Source organism: Mytilus galloprovincialis, chromosome 7 (genome assembly GCF_965363235.1).
Source record: "Mytilus galloprovincialis chromosome 7, xbMytGall1.hap1.1, whole genome shotgun sequence".
In the NCBI taxonomy this organism is placed as follows: Eukaryota; Metazoa; Mollusca; class Bivalvia; order Mytilida; family Mytilidae; genus Mytilus; species Mytilus galloprovincialis.
In genome coordinates this window covers 44,763,617-44,781,936 of record NC_134844.1, presented here as the reverse complement: position 1 = coordinate 44,781,936, position 18,320 = coordinate 44,763,617, and the positions used below count along the sequence as shown (strand labels likewise).

Below are 18,320 nucleotides of genomic sequence, written 5' to 3'. Positions count from 1 at the left end.
CATGCAGCACAAAAGTTCTTTAAGCATCTTACAAGTTTAACACATACTGGTACATGCAATTATGAGATAAAAACACAAAAGCACAAATGAAATGGTTTGCACATAAAAAGAATAAAAGCACATTAAGTTTCTAAAATTAGCACAAAAGCAGCAGAAGCACTATAGTAAAGATATTAGAATAAATTTGCCATGCTGAAAATAAAGCAACAAAACAAAAAAATAATAAGCAGAGATTAACTGGTTTTGCAGGCAAAGCATTGGCATGAGCTGCCAGACCAAGAATTTATCAAGTTCTTGAATTGATTTAAAGATGATTGCTTACGAAGCTCATATGGCAGCTCATTCCAAAGCCTAGCACCTGCATACCTGAAAGATTGTAGGCCATATGCAGTTGTTCTTACATGTGGTAGATCTGCTGTATTCTGGTATCTGAAAGAGTAAGTGTTTTCCTTTAAGTGAATCAAATCATGGAGATAAACAGGACAATCTTTATTTATAATTTTGAAAACTTCAATCGCCAAAGATCGCATTCTTCTTACTTTTAAAGATGGTAATTTTGATTTGCAGAGTAGATCTTCATAACTTGCTGAATGGTCTTCGTAGATAAACCTTAGTGCTCTCTCTTGGATTTTCTCTATCTTTTTTGTATTTACCTCCCCACAAAAGTGCCAAACTAGTGGGCAGTAATTAAAGTTGGACATTATGAAAGAATAATAAATTGTTAATTTTCCGAGTTTAGTCAGGTGTTTACCTATTCTTTTTAATACATTTAATTGTTTGGATGCTTTTTTACATATTATAGAGACATGTTCATTGAAATTTAGTTTAAAATCTATTGTTACACCTAGCAGTTTAACGTTATCTTCACACTCTATTTCATTACCTTCTAATTTAAATTTTAGGTTTTTGTCTTTAGTTTTTTTACCTACAGCTATTGCCTGAAATTTTTCTGGATTTGCTTTCATTTTATTTATTGAGAACCAGTTTATCAAAATTTTACTTTCTTCTTCTAAAGTTTTAATTAATTTATCTAAATCGTTATCTCTAAATCTCTATACTTAAATATAGTGTTACATTAATCAGTAATATATTTTAAAAGGTATATAGGTTTTTTTCAGAGACAAATGCGTGTGATTTATACCTATATATAAACTGTTTATACATTATTCAGGCTTAGGGGGTCACAAAAGAATATTTTAAAACGCCGGGTACAATTTAAAATAAATGAACCCGAACAGGGACTTTCTATACTAGTACAGAATGGTAATATTCGAGACATATATGATACTTTGTATGATATGTCTCTGATAAAACCAATCAAATGCTATTGTATTGGTGTGTTCTTGAAAATTCACTTAAACACTGAATTAAAAAGTCAAATCTCACGGTGGGTATGGTTGTCCTGCGAGAGAACGTTCTGTGCTGGTGATTTGGTCCTGTCAGGTGCTGGTGGGTCCTGATTCTGTGCTGGTGGGTTTGTTTACATTGTATCAGAACGGCAATAAAACGACTGTTTTGTTGCTTAATTTTTCTCTGATGCGTCATAAGTACCATGCAAAGTATATATTTACAACAATATTATATTGCAAAAGTCGTGCAAGTTCGTTAAACGGAATTGTCCTGACGCTGTGCTGGTGATACTAGAAAAACGGTCCTGGTTCTGTGCTCCTATGTCCTGGTTCTGTGCCTTTATATTTTAGTTAAAAGTGGCATATATTCAAGATCATTGATGCTGTACTGTTAGTGACTAATTAACTGTTGTCTGCTTTCTTGAAATTGACATTGTTGTGAATCTGTTTACTGTTATTATGAGAGAAAAAATACCCCTTTTTTATTTATTTTTTAAATTAACTGTAATCTTATTTATTGGCCTGTTAATGGAGCCCTTCTTGTCCCCTTTTAAGATATGAAAATATGTTTACGATTTTCGGGATAACGATCATTTTGCAAGATCACCAAAATACGTTGTAATTTATACAATACTTATATAAAGTAGATGCTGTGGTATGTTTGTTGTCAATGGACAATTTTCCATAAGAAAACAAAGGAAGTAAGGGTTTACTACCGGTCGGAGGAAGACCAATAGTGACCATACTTCTATTCCCGTGTCACCCTTGGAGTTTATGTCAGATAGTGTTATTGCATGGATGCTCAAGTTTTATTTTAATTTAACAGTATGTACAATAACTACATTTTGAAGATATTAAACCAAGTTAGAGTTATCTCTCTTTATATCTGTATTTGGGTATTTTCTGTGAAGGAATATGTAACTTTAAGATTGAGCGAATCCGTCTTTTCTCTTGGTTGTATGCTTATAATGGGCCGTTTATAAAATGTTCAGATTTTAATACTGTTACTAACCGGATTTTGGAGGTGGTCTTCATTTCTAAGTCTATATATCATTCTCTATTTTGTACTTTTATAACAGTTTCCTCTGTTAATCATATTTTTTACCATCTTTCTCTCTATCTTTCTCTCTTAGGTAACTTACACCTTATTTAAACTTCCTCAAGTTGGAATTAAGCAAAAACATCATCGCAAATATACTTTCAATACATGCAAAACAGCTTTTAAAATGAAAATGCAAAACAAAAGAGTTAAATTAACACAATGAACTTAATAGAATATTACAATGTACTGGATGTCGCCTGAGCATTACAGTTAACATTAAACCATATAAAAATAAATGTAGACAAAATTTAGACTAAACTATTACCTACTGCACACTGAACAGCAAACTGATGTATGACTATGTTCAACGCATTTAACATCGAATCAACTTGAAATAAAGGATATCACAGATTTAATTAAGTTTGCCTCAGATCTAGAAAATGACATCAAAATGAAGGTTGGTTGAGAACAAAAACGTACGACACTAGAGAGGATTTCAGCTTTCCTTTTGCGAACTTAATATTAGCAACTATCCATCGTCCCATCATATGGAGCATACATCTTGTGAGGTTTGTGATGCTTTGCGTACCGATTATCAGGTTGTCTGCATGTTGATATCGTAAAATATCAGCTGCGAGACATAATGTGAAGCTTTTTGTCGAGTAAGCGCAGCGAACGAGATCAAAAAGCCTTCATATTATGTCGAGCAGCTGATATTTTACAATATTATTATGCCGATAACCTGATAATCGATTTATCGGGCTGTATTTGCGTCTTTTGGAAGTATTGTCTTAGTTTCACCAGCAACCGGAAGTTGACTTGATAAGTTCGGGTCAAACTTATCAACGTCGGTTCAAACATTATGACGTCGTTGATATGTCCGGGTCAAAGTTATTAAGGCCAGGTCAACTTATTTGACGTCACAAAGCCGTGATATGGAGTTTTATTAAGAGCTGAGCAGATTGATATAGACAGTTGGACGACCGATAATTTATGTTATTTCTTTTTGAACAGCAAATCTGATAAGTCAATTCATTTTTAACTTTTCATCTTTACAGTCTGTTCTTCTTTTTATTGTTATTGATGTTTACATCACAGGCACTCTCCCGGGTTAAAGGGGAGGGGTGAGCGCTCTGACACACATATATTATTTATCCCCCGCCACGTTGCGTATGTTCCATTTATAAGACAGGAGCCTGTCTCTAAGTCAGTGAAGTTGATGCATGCTTGCTGTCTGATATATATATATATGTTGATTGTTTTGTCACAAATCAGGCCGTTGCTTTTCTTGTGTGAATGGTTAAATATTTTGTTATGTTAGTATTTTTATATCTTACTATTCGGTATGAGGTGTTTAAGTAAGTTGGCTTTGTTTTGTACTCATATAAAGAGTCCAGACACGAAGAGAATACAAGCAAATACACAAACAACTTTAAAAAACGCTCGTGGTTGTGATGTGTTTTTTTTTTGTGCCTGTCAATGACAGTTAAAAAAAATTAAAAGGTCTCGACACCGCCTCGTCGTTTTTAAATGTTCTGAAGTAAAATAGACTTTAAATCAGAATATTGTAAAATAATATTGTTAAATTTAAGGTTTAAATCGACACTTTGGTCGTTTAAAATTTTCGACGGTTGATATAAAAAAGATCCGGTATGAATGCCAATTAGACAAATCTTCACAAGAGACCAAATGACACAGATATTAACAACTATAGGTCATCGTACGGTCTTCAACCATGAGCAAAGCCCATTCAATTGAGTTCTCTATTGTTGAAAATAAATCAATGTAAAGTACGACTACCTAAGAAGAAGTGGTTTATAATTCCCTGACACCTATCAAAATACTATATCTTATTAGATCCTAACTTGATGACAAAACTGATGCGATTTTATCGATCATTTTTGTATAATATTCAAAAATAACACTTAAACCTTTTTAAAGATAATTAGAACGTATAATATGTTTGCCATGCGTAAAACACGTGTTTTAGAATAGGTACCCCCGAGACCGAAAGTTTGAAAAAAACAAAAATATAAAACGTCGGAGCGCACACAACCAAAATGACATAATTTGATCAGTCAAAACCGTCGAAGTTCAACTTTGTCTTAGGGAGTTTCAACCTTAGCTGTAACACTATTACATAATTCTTCAAAATACATTTTTTTATTTGAAGTATGCTAAAAAAAAGTAAACACACAAAAATACTGAACTTCGAGGAAAATTCAAAACGGAAAGTCCCTAATCAAATGATAAAACACATCAAACGAATGGACAACAACTGTCTTATTCCTGACTTGGTAAAGGCATTTTCTAATGTAGAAAATGGGGGATTGAACCTGGTTTTATAGCGCTAAACCTAGACAATCACGTCCTTCAAGGCAAATGACATTCAATAACATAATCACATTCCCTGGCATAATCATCTTCTACCAGCAGCGGTGGTGAAAACAAATTATATGGCGATTTTCACCAGTTCATGCGGTGAAAATTCCTGTCTATTTATAATTTTCCACTGGACTTTTCACCAAAAAGAAGAAGTTGGTTCAGTACTAAGAAGGGTTCATGTTCATATCGGACTAGCTATAAAATATGATTTAAATCTGCCACACTAAACAGCTATCCATATCAATCTAGTCTAAGAACAGATTTCTAAGATTTATTTTATATATTAATAAAATATTTCTATCATTTTTATTTGATGTATTTGTGTCTTTTACCAACAATCTCATTAGGCAAATCAAAGACGTAATTCTGACGTAAACAGAAGCTTATTTCCTCCTGTTTCATCCATGGATTGTCAAGTTTCATTTGCTCAGTTGTATCCACAGTAACCTCATTTACTTCCGGTGTGTGCTCGATCTTGTTGTCATCTTTACTTCCGCATAGAAACTTCCACAAAAAGCAGCACATGCAACACAACATGAAAAAGCCTCCGAAACCAGCAGACAACCCAATGATGACAATCAAGGATAGTTTGCTGTCAGATTCCTTCAAATATAAATATAAATTTCATGATAAGTAAGGGAGCCATGGCAATCTCGAACTTTAAAAGGTTTTTTTTCTGGGTAAAAATTGTTTTCGCGCACAGCGCAAACAAATTTATTTAGTTTTTCGACGCAACCAATCAAGATTTTTTTTCTCAAAATTTAAGACAGTGACTATAAGGTATGGGGAAAACTACATTTAGAATATTTTTATTTGTCATCTGCTTGACCAGAATATTTTTTCCATCAAATTTAAGATCATAATATTTTTTACTGAGGAACAGTATCTTTATTAGGCCCTCTTTATTATGCATGCTCTTATTTCAATACGTATGTTCCTAATACAATACGTAACTTTAATTATACAATACACATAAATTATGTAAATACCTGAACAATATGCGCTGTGGTAGTCACTGCAGGACCTGTAAAATACATATACAAATGCTGTAATTTCTTGTGCCATTTCTTTGAGTGTGTATATTTCCCAACTCGTTCGTTATGCTGGTGTTTGCACATACTGGTGTTTGATAGTTGAACAAACCTTATCTATAAATCTGATAAAATGTTTTCTGTGTATATCTGATATATAAAGGATTTAGTTACGTACTTTATTTGGCCTTTTTAACTTTTTTGGATTCGAGCGTCACTGATGAGTCTGTTGTAGACGAAACGCGCGTCTGGCGTTAATATTAAATTTAATCCTGGTATCTATGATGAGTTAATTTACAACAAAATACTTAAAACTTCTACTAAATTCCTTCATATACGCACAGATTTAGTTGGAAATTTGGCTATAGAAATCCCGTAACAAATATTTTTTATAATAGCAATTTTATGATGATATTATCAATAGAGCTCGTTAGTTAAAATACGGTCAATATACTCTGATTATTCATTTAAATACATTCATGCATAAAATTTATCAAAGACAATTAAGCACCGTATTTTAGTTATTAGGTTCTATGAACATTGTCTTTATCGGCAATAGTAACATCGATTTTATTTCAAATAGTTTATTGATAACAAAATATGAATTACTGTTCATGTATGAACGTATTTGTTTTATAACAATGCCGATTCTTATTCTTTGGCATTTTACAATGTCATGTTTACTTATACACATTTTAGCTGAAAACGATTGAAAGAAGGCTGCAAGTAAAGGCAAAAACATATAATACATTATTTTATATGTCTCTGGTAAAGGCAAGCACCCTCAGACTGGTATTTTGTTATCTTTGTTACGTATTATTTGTGCTTAGTAACGATCTAACGAGTAAATCCACTTTAAAAAAGACTTCTTAGTTAGTTCTTCTCAAGTTCTGTTGTGTTGTAACACCAATGTCCCTAGTTGGGGTTATGGTTGAGTGCTCGCAAACATTGGTTTGGTTTTCCCGTTTGAACGGGTTTTCACTAGTCATTTTTGGAGTCCTTTATAGCTTGCTTGTTCGGTGTGAGCTAAGGCTCCATGTTGAAGACCGTACTTTAACCATTAAAGGCTTTTACAAATAGTCCTTTATAGCTTTCTAGTTCGGTGTGAGCTTAGGCTCCATATTGAAGACCGTACTTTAACCATTAAAGGCTTTTACAAATTGTGACATGGATGGCGATCTAGAGTTGTCTTATTGGCACTCATACCATATTTTCTTTTATCTATATAATTATCATATGTCAATCCTAATCGCATTTTTCGATGAATTTGTCTCTATAACTGTTATTGTGGTCTTTGGTTACTAACTGTTATATTTGTTTTTTGTACAGTAGTTAAGTATAATTCATATCGATGGTTTTCTTTATTTACTTGTTTTATATTTTGTCCCACTGAATACCTTTATAGCTTATTATACGACAATTATACGATAATTATTGTTGTGGATGTTCACATTGGTGTACTATTGATGATGGACACTGTTAGAAATTGGGTAAAGGTTCCAATTTTTTATCAAATTAATAACAATGAAAAATCGAAAAAGCAACGTTTCTTCCTTCATAAGATCCCATAATTTAATTTTTCTCTCATAAAATGCATGCATTAAAATGCTTACAACGGTCTTCATTCATGCAGCTTAAGCCGATGACTTTGCATAATCTGAAAGTTTTCTTTTTGATTTTAACATGCGTGCCATATATAGACTCATGGAGATTAAGAGCTTGACATATTGTATAGATATTTGTCTATTGTTGAAGACTTTGTTTACCTAAGTTTTTTGTGTCGTTGTGTTGTTGGCTTGTCTCATTCACATGTATTCGAAACTTCTTATTATTTATACCGAAATAATTCAATGTAATCAAATGGTATTTTGAGCCAATACTTAGTGCGTAAAATTGGAAGACAGTTGTATAATAACCCTCACTTTTTCCAAAATCGTATTTTAGTAACTGTGTATGTCACAGAGCGGCCTTCAACAATGAACAAAATACGAGTGATTTTATCCAGACTTTTGACAATTTTGATTACCTTCACAAAGTACATCATATAACCTTGACTTTACATGAGACCGAAACTCATATGAAGTTGTCATACGGACGTAGTTTTCGTCTTTATATAGGCAATCCCATGCTGACGGACTCATACAGTTAGGCTCTTGCGCTTCACCTGACCATGGAGCCCAAGATACTACTTCACCATCCAGCCATTTATGAACCTGGTTTGCTGTGTCCCAAACCATACCGATCCACATTTCTTCGCCGGGCCTGATAATAAATTACAGATTTTGTAACGGCGATATCACATGGAATAAAAGAGTTGGAAGATACCACGGAGGCAATCGTAAATCATCAGTACAATAAAAATAGACAACACCATGGCAAAAAAAAAGAAAAGACAAACAATAATAAGAAAATTGTTCAGAGAACAATTGAACGGCTTTCCACGTTAAATTACTAAATGATTAATGATTAAGCTACTTCCGGTTAACTCGAAGTTATTATTGGCGTCCAATCATATGTTTCTTCATACTGATTCAAAAAATATATGGTTTCTATATAATTTTGTCTGAAATAAGGGAGATTTTTTGGTAGTATTTGCATGATGCTGCATGTTTTTTAATGTGATAGTCGGTTAAAGAGCTCACGAGAGCTCATGTTTTCTCTGTTATTATGTATATATTGCCGACTCTAAATAAAATTTACTTACTTACTTACTTACTTACTAGATAATTTGCCTCTTCCGGTTTAGAAAATGTGACTTACGGTCTCATATGATAGCTTTACTTACACTAATTCCAAAAATATATGGTTTCTATATATTTTTGCTTGAAATAGGGAAGATAAATTGCAACTTCCGATTTAAAAAAATCAGTTTCGGTACCATTTGATAGGTTACTTCACACTGATTCCAAAAATATATGGTTCTAGGTACTTTTAAATGAAATCAGTGCAGGAAATGGCTCCTTCCGGTTTACAAAAGGTCACTTTCGGCTAACCTTTTCAAGCTCATATATCTACCAACCTAATGCAAAAGACCCCATAGCTTTATCATGCATATTTTTTTATAACATTGTGTCTTCATCATATTGAATCACTTGTAATCATTTGTATGTAATTAATATTGATTGTTCTGCTCCTTGTGGGCGCTTTGATCAGCAATAAGATATATTTGATTTGATTTGATTTGTATAAATATGAATGTATAACTAAGGTCAAAATCTAGAGCGTCAAATTTACCTTTAACCTTGAACTAAATTTCAAGGTCATAAAGCAAGGACCTCATACCAAAAGACCGTATAGATCTCTCCTATATATGTAAAATTAGTTACTTCACCAAACAGCTAATTTTAAATATAAGAGGGTAGAAAAATCTTATTTAATGTCAACGTACCCTTTCAACCAAAGTATATGTGTTGCGACATATCTTGATGCTATAATAAGCAAAAATCAAAATCCAGAACATGACTTTGACCTTTGATCTTGACCTCATTTTCGTTTTGGTGGACTCTGGGCCTCAAATCAAAAGAACCTAGGTGTCTATTCCTTATGGTTTACCAGTTTAAAATACATTTCAGTTGTATCAAATACATAAGGGGAAATAACTTTCATATGGAGTCTCCTAATCGCTTCAGTCAATTTTTTTTTTGACAACCTGAGAATATAACAAGCAATTTGGAAAAATAAATTTGTCGGTTTCTTTTACGGTTGCGAAGGAGTAGCGATCTCAAGAAAAACTGTGTTTGGGGAGATAAATAAAGTCAACAGTAGTATACCGCTGTTCAATCGTCATAATTTGATTAAGCTTGATTAAGCAAAACCAAATCCGGGTAACAAACTAAAACCGAAGGAAACACATCAACTATAAGAGGAAACAACGGAAAAACAGAAACACTGAACTACAACAAAAACAAACGTAAACACACATAGAAACGGACTGTAGATAACAACTGCCATATTCCTGACTTAGGTACAGGACATTTAAGGAAAAAATTGTGGCTTGAACCTGGTTTTATGGTTAGCCAAACCTCCCGCTTATATGTCAATATTAAAAATCCCGCTGAAAAGACAATACTACGTGACAGGAATACAGTACAAATAAACGCAAGAACACTCAGCACAGAGAAATACATGAATAAATATGTGCATTACAACATGTAAACCGCAGAATAACAACGGACACCTCCCATGAATTTATGACAACACACCAGAACACCACAAACGAAATATAAACTGCGCGTCACATGAATGAATTTACGTCAGAAAAAGTGACGTATTTTTTGTGACGTTTATATTATCACAGGTAAATTTCTAAAAATAAAGTAGACTTGTTTTATTTACAGACACATACAAGAATATTGAATTGGAATTGAGTTTGTAATGGTGTTATTTTATGTATTTTCTTACCATGACAAGAATATTAAAATGGAATTGTGTTTTAATGGTGTTATTATTTGTATTTTCTAACCATGTCGGTTTTTCTTCTAAATGAAAACTGTGTAAAAACAAAAAAAATCCTCTGCATATAGTTGCATTAAACTTAAAATCCTATAAATGAAGTAGCTGAATTTTTTATCTTAACTTTACATAAATATAGAAAAAAAATGAAAATAAAATAACTGTAATATAAGACAAGATCATGTAAGACCAAACAGTAAACACACATGAAAACAAACAACATAAAACAAAAACCCTGTAGACGAACCACGATTAACTCGACTATACCGACAAATAAGACATATGTGAAATGTACCGAAAATACAGAATTCAAACCACAAACGAAATAAACAGACAACAACTCAGCACAGAATGACCAACCGGACCCACACGTATAAGAAAGTAAAATGAAAATGTCCGAAAGCGGGATATATAAATACTGAACCACGTCGTCTCCGACAGCGAACATAAGACATAACAAAATATCCAACCGGACTTACAAACGAAACATCATAACTAAATACATGAATGTTGGATATATAAATACCAAGACACATCGTATAGCAATGCGAATTCACACTCGACAGAACAGTCATATTCGGGAATAGGTCACGTTCGGTACTAAGCAGAATAGATGACGTAACTCATACAAAGAAAGTGTTTAGTTAAACGGTGTCAGCTTGAAAAGCGTATTAACTGTTCGATATCATATATACCAAATATCTAAGTGACATCTTGCGAAATAACAATCTTCTCGCAAGAAATAAAAGTGGAGGAAGAAAAAAGAAGTTGCTTTCTTTAAAAAAAAGAAAAAGAAAAGCAATACATGAACCTAAGACTGCTGACTGCTGGGTCACCAAAAGATTGTTGCTGAATTTGTGTTTGCTTTTGAATTGAAATAATTTACTTTGTTTAGAAGAAGTCAGTTGAAAGTGTGCATTTACACCTACTCTTCAAATATTTTTACATTTTAAAGCTAGACTATTTTATTTAGTACTTTGGAATGTACATTAATTTTCCCAATAACCCTTTTGCAAATTCCAAATTCTCCAAACCGAATGACTCATGCAAATTGAACAAACCAATCGCAATATAGATTTATGCACTCATTTTGCTTTATAATCTGGAATTCTGCATGTATTTATTTTATCTAACATATCTTTATATTTTATTTCCTGCATGGACCTTCATGTTCTCAACTCGATATTGAAGCTGTCTGTACTCATGGTAGATTTAATTGCTTAGATAAATCTAAAGTTTATTTTCCATGTGCAATGAAACCTGTGGCATGCAACTGATTGGGACATCTTATAATTTTAAGGATTTCCTGATTTTACTTAAATCAATTCAAATATTCTACAGGGAAACTTGGTTTTGCAGAAGAATATCTTAATTCAGAAATTTTATGAATACCTGTACATATACCCTCAAAATAACCAATTTATATAAAAAGGTATGTAGATATAAAAAGATACCAGAATTAAAATGATGTTCACCAGACGCCAATATACAAAAAAACATCAGTGACACTCGAATGAAAAAAGTTAAAAGGCCAAATAAATTACAAAGTTAAGGAATTTATTCCTTAGGTAGACAATCCTTTGCTTTTCGAAAAGGTCAAAGTTTATTATAGGACAGTGACTCAAATAAGAAACAAAAGAGAAACAGCTAGAGGTCAGGATACCGTAAGTAATGATGACCGTGCATGAAAGTCAAATGTCAATCTCTTACAGCCATGTCCTAAATTTAGATAAGAAAAACAAAAATGCACATTCACGAGTGAAATTAGTATTATTGGATTTTTTTAGAACGCAAACCGATAGTGTGCATTTGAAATGAGATCTATATTGTGAATGAATCAAGACGTGTAGGATAGCTGGGCAACACAGTGAATACAATTATAAAACCGTACCATAGTACACATATATGTAAATGTCATAAGGTTCAACTATTAAAACAAACAAACAAAAATAGAATTGACATTTTATAAAAAACATATTACGTTCCTTTTAGTATTTTTTTTCGAAAACTTTGAATATTTATACATGTAGTATCAATAAACATAAACGTCAAGTACTTACGGACGGACATTTTATTTATCAAATAAATCTAATTTTAAATTCTACCATTCCACTACATGAATAGATTACTATACAAAATATAAGCAAAGACTTAAAAATCCATACTTAAACAGTACCAAAAAAAATAACATTATGATAGTACTTAATTAAATTTTGTTGATATGATTATTTTAAATTATTATTACATGTTTTTTGTGAGCTGCAAGGATTTTAAAATCTTTGTGAATTGAAAGCACACAATTATTTTTATTCACGACCGTTTGAAATTTAAATATTTAATTAATTTATCTTACTTGCCTTTTTATGTATATATTATATTACAATACAAAAAAAACCCAATTACTTATAAAACCTTACTAAAACGGTAGGAAATAATTAACGTAGAAATATAATTGTTTTTGTTTTAACGGTAATAATAATACTATCCACTAATCCCTCAATACTAGCAATATCACTTACCAATCAATACTAGACATGTAAGTTTTCACCACTTATCTACTAGCAATATCACTTACCCACCAATACTAGCAATATCACTTACCTATTAATACTAACATTGTAAGATTTTACTACCTACCCACCAACACTAGCAATGTTAGTTTTCACCACATCTAATTCAGCATTGTCCTTGATCATCGCCAGGTCCATTCCAATATCTATACAGAGTTGTCGTGATGGATCCCAGGTTTCGCCACCAGTCTTAATTAGTTGATATGTACTACTTCGAACAAATGCTGTTAACAAAATGTTCCTGTTAATTATTGATTCAAGTATCATTCATAAACTACATACGTAACAGTTTGTCACATATAAGTGAAATGACCCAGGACCGCGTTTCCATCATTTGGCCCATGATTGTTTATATTATTTCTTTTGATGTCAACCACATAAAGCACTTTTAACATTAAAAACATTTGATGTGCAAAAATGTAAACACTAAAGGCGTTAGAAGTTAACTATACAATAATTAAAGACACCATTGACTACAATGTAAATTCACGGAAATCCTGTATTAGAAATAGTCGATTTTAAAAACAAAACAGAAAATTCACGAAATGACAGTATTGGGATTTTTTACGTTATTTTCAGGAGTTTATGATTGTCATTGCTGTGTTGAGTTTTGTACCGTGAAGGTTTAGATTTTGTTAAAAGCATTAGCTACGAGATATAATACAAAATAAAATATGATTGTTTTTTGTTCAATCATTAATAAAAGTGAAATAGTGAAACAACAATTCCTTTCTAGCAGCCAGTTTGGTTCATTTTTGTCAAAACAACCTACGAAACATTTCTGATGAATTATTCACTTGCAAGTGAATCATTCGACCTCATTGAATCTGTATTCGTGTGATCTTCAATTTAACCCCTTCGCTGGAGATGGGTTACGCATGTATTCAGCTATTAAAAGGAAAATAATGTCAACATTGAAAGTGAAACAAAGATGAACCATTTGGTTGACTGATTCGATCCACAAAAAAATCATTCTTATACAGGTAAAAACGATAATAAATATTCTTTTAACCTACAACATGAAATCTAACAGACTAAGAAAAATCCAATTGCACGTGGTCGCTATCTATTTATATTTATGTTTATATCGGGTTAAGTGACCGTCGGCAGTCTTCGGAGAGCATTTCGATGGTTAATTAGATGACGTCTAGACAAAAATACACACGAAATATTATCGAGTTTATGCACTCTTAATTGATTGTTTTACACTTTTTGTAATTTGGATATACGTTTTAGTATATTATTAATCAAATATGAGTATTTGAGTCAAATCGAAAAACATGAATCTGACAGCTAATGCGCCTTTAAGGTTCTCGCTCGACTTGATTGGATCTTCTTTCAGGCATTTCGTGTTGTGTCAAATAACGTTCATGACACGGTTTGCTCCATGTAGTTTATATTTGGTTAAAAAAAGATATATTTGTAACAATATTTTATTTTCATACCTTACTTTTATACATCAACCAAATATTCAACAAATATATTAAATGCTAAAAGATAATTCAAAACTAAAATGACAAATAAAGTGATAATTTATAACCAGTGGGTCGATTCAACTGTTGGTGGACGTTTCGTCATCAAGCCACTATCACCATTACAGTCTCGATAGTTATATTGTCTCTGACACAGTTGTCGACACATTCTCTAGTCGCCACGTTCATTTCTAGGTTTTTTAATATTTTGGATAGTACACATAATATATGTGTGCGTGTTACACTATAAACAATACTAAAATTGTACGATTCAGAAGGGAAAAAAAAGAGGCATAAGAAATCACTGAGCATGTGGTTCAACAAAAATAATTTAACTGGTTAGAAACGATTTGAATGTAAACAGTTTTGAGGTCGGTGTATGTCTGGACATGTTCATCTTTAAAAGTATTCATGCAAAAATGGCAGTCGGTGATATTTCACAACAGTTTTAAAATTTCTTCACTATGAACACGTTACTTACATATTCAAACAATTTAAAGAGAAGCACTGTTTTAACTATATCGTTCATTCTGGGTTTAGGTAGAGTTCGTGTTGTTTTGTGTAATGTTTTGTGCACTGTATCTATTTGTATTTTTATTTTGGGCATGGGAATTTCCGTTTTTTTTTCATATATACAAATTTTTTTTTGTCCCTTCGTTGGTATCTTTTCTTATTTTCTACATAATATACTTTCACAAGTAATTTAAATTCTCGACTGTATTTAATTTATAAAAATGTACTATACCTGTGTAGGTAGCGAAATACACTAAAATGGTAAAAGTCATCCCTATAAATTAAGTTGGTAACTTTAATAATTAAGAAGAAGCAGTACAACAGTTGAACTATGTGTTACATTTACTATTTAATGGAGAGAAAAAAAACTCTATAACCAGTCTGCATTGTATACTTAAGTAAACATTATTGGAACCATAGCACTATTTTTTTTCAATTTACTTTCCTCTCGAAATCAATACAGAATATCATTTATATTCAGCTAGAATAAATATTGAAAATAATAATTGCTATTGATTAAACCACGGTGGGTAAGGTTGTCCTGCGAGACTCAGAGAACGTTCTGTGCTGGTGATTTGGCCCTGACTGGTGCTGGTGATCATTGAAAATATGTAAACACTGACGAAAATTTTTAATAAATTGCACAGGTTTTTCACAAAATGATGATTTTTGATGTTTTCTCGAATAAAAAACGGAAGGAAACAGTTGAGATGTTTTAATCTTTTATTTTGGTAAAAAGTGTGTCCTATTTGAAACAAAGGTTACAGAATCAATAAAATTAGGCAGAGAATTGTATTCAATCGGATTTGTGACTCCTATTTGTACTTTTGTGCATCCATTTGACTGTTATATAAGCGTTTTCAAATAATCGTTACTTATATAACATAAAAGGGCAACATCTTCCGTCCAATATCAGATGAAAATATATCTAATTAGAACAGTCTTATATAAGATATTAAATGCACTTAAATTGATGATTCTCAAAATAATATGCCAACTAAAACAGTTCTAAAGGTGCTAAAGGTAAAGCGACATTTATAACGACAATATTATATACATTGTCTCCAATACATTTCGACTGGATAAAAAAAACCCGACCTAAACTTGTTTTTCATACATGACTGATAAAAACTTACTAGAATGGAACAAGATGTGAACATTTATTGCAATTCAAGTATGACCTTCAGCAACGAGCAAAAACCATAACGAATACTAGCTATAAAAATTTAAACGATTAGAAAATGAAGACCTTCGGCCTGATTTAAAAAACAAATTTGAACAAAAAAACAAATATGACAGGTAGCAACCAGCGACAACCACTGGTTTTGGGCACTCGTGACAGGGCTTAACATGTGTGTTTGCGCTCCACACCACCTCCCCGCCTCCACCCACCCAATCCCCCCTCCTTTCCCCCTTCATTGGTACAGTGGTCAATCTCATTAAAATCCGATGTTCTGATACGCTACCCTCCACTAATTTTCTGATACGCTACCCCTCCACTATCCACTAATAGTGGAGGGTAGCGTATTAGAACATCGGATTTTAATGAGATTAGTGGAGGGTAGCGTATCAGAACATCGGATTTTAATGAGATTGTACAGTGGTGTAACAACACAACACTTTGCACACAAAATAATAACATAGAGACACATATTATTGAAACACGAGTACCATCAGCTACTGAAAGCTAGTTCAAAGCCGCAATTTCAGCTAATAGATAAACCATGTTCTCTGAGATCAAAATCAGTTATTGTCATAAATATGTATACATCAGACATTATAAAGTCATGTGGAAGATACTGTGGCAATATTGGAATTAAGAGTTATTTATTAGCTCCCTTTTAAGTTTAAGCATATTTACATTTTATATAATTACTATTGTTTACATGAAAACTTTCACCTGTGTTTATGTACACAATAACTTTACTCCTTTTCTAAACCGGTTATTAATAGTTAAAGGTAAGATTGTGTTGGTTAAATTGCAAATCTTATTTCAAGAAAGTACCATTTGTTAAGTCATTTAGTTATTAATTATATACTGAATTCACATTTTATACAGTGTCCAGAATTCATACTTTCCTCGAAGGTAACTATCAGTATTCATTACAGCCATGCTGTTTACTATTACTGTTCTGGACCAATTCGTCTCTTAAATGTTTTGGCTTCATTTTGGGTTTAAAATTTAGGACTTGGGTATAAAATGGTTTAAATGATACAGTTTAAAATCTCTACTTAAAGTAAGACATTTCCCCCACTTTATTTAACTTCTGTATTGTTGTACAACTAACTGCCATAATATTAGAATATTTATTGTGTATTTTGGTATGAAATAAATATGATTATTGAGGTATTATTTCTTTAAGACTTCTTTTCCTAGAATGCTGGCTTATACTTGCCCAAATCATTATCCGGTCAAGTATTAGCTTTGTCCTCCCAGAGAATTGTCCGTTATGTCGGTTGTTGTAGACACTTGTCCCCTAGTGTGACAAGGTGTCCAGGGCAGAACTGGTCTTCATTGTTTATGTAAAGAACCTGGGTTTATTTGGTATTTCGTGGCTGCGCTAGCATTAAGTAAAAAGGTATCCGGAAAACGTTACTTTTACTTGAATGTTAGATCAGTCCGTTCACATTTTGGTGCCATGACCATACAAATTGCCCTTAACATTTCTGTTATTTTGTAAAATGGCATATTCAATAGATTATGCAAGCGGTATAAGCCAGCATGATAAAGCAAAAATTGAGCATTCTGATAGATTTTCAGATAAAGATAAAGTTAAGTATAGACATGAAAAAGATTTCAATTTCAGTACTCCATTAAAATCATTTGTTACTTTATCTGAAACCTATGATGATTCTGTAAGGGATAAATCTATATTGAAACATCCAGATTATAAAGTAGATAGAAAATTTACTCCAAAAGGATCAGATTATCCCCCAAACAAGAGATATGTTGATAAGGATACATTTTCAGAGGACTATCAATCCTTAAATAGGTATTCAACTGACAAATACCCCAGTTATGATTTAAATAGGCATGAAGGGGTTAAGCACACATCTTCTCTTGATAACTGGCCAAAACCTGTTACCTTACATGAAAAACGTATAGTAAGAAGAGAAAAAGAGCCTCAATCATTTGATGGCAAAACTATTGACTGGCAAGACTATTTGGTTCATTTTGAACAAGTTGCAGAATGGAATGAATGGAATGATTTAGAAAGAGCTAAACAAATTGTTATGAGTCTAAGAGGTCCTGCTCAGAAAATTTTGAGTACTTTAAGTAAACAAGACCTTGGAAATTATAATAAAATTAAAGAAAGTTTAAATAATAGATTTAATCCTAGAGAAAGAGAAGCCGCATATGTTTGCGAATTTGAAGCAAGAAGACATTCTAAAGACGAAACTGTTTCTGAGTATGGTCAAGCTTTAAGAAGGTTAGGTTACTTGGCTTTTCCAAATGAAAAACAAGATTCTGAAATGATGGAAAAAGTTCTTATAAATAAATTCAT

General features: G+C 32.3%; 1 long non-coding RNA gene across 1 annotated transcript; it reads right to left on the bottom strand.

The window, feature by feature from the left end:
* Positions 1 to 4,694: 4,694 nt before the first annotated feature.
* LOC143081713 (uncharacterized) lies at positions 4,695 to 13,035 on the bottom strand. Its single transcript, XR_012980047.1, has 4 exons — positions 12,897 to 13,035; positions 7,834 to 8,069; positions 5,766 to 5,800; positions 4,695 to 5,379 (listed from the first exon to the last, which is right to left on the bottom strand). It is a non-coding gene; the product is annotated as an uncharacterized LOC143081713 (long non-coding RNA).
* Between the last annotated feature and the right edge of the window lie 5,285 nt (positions 13,036 to 18,320).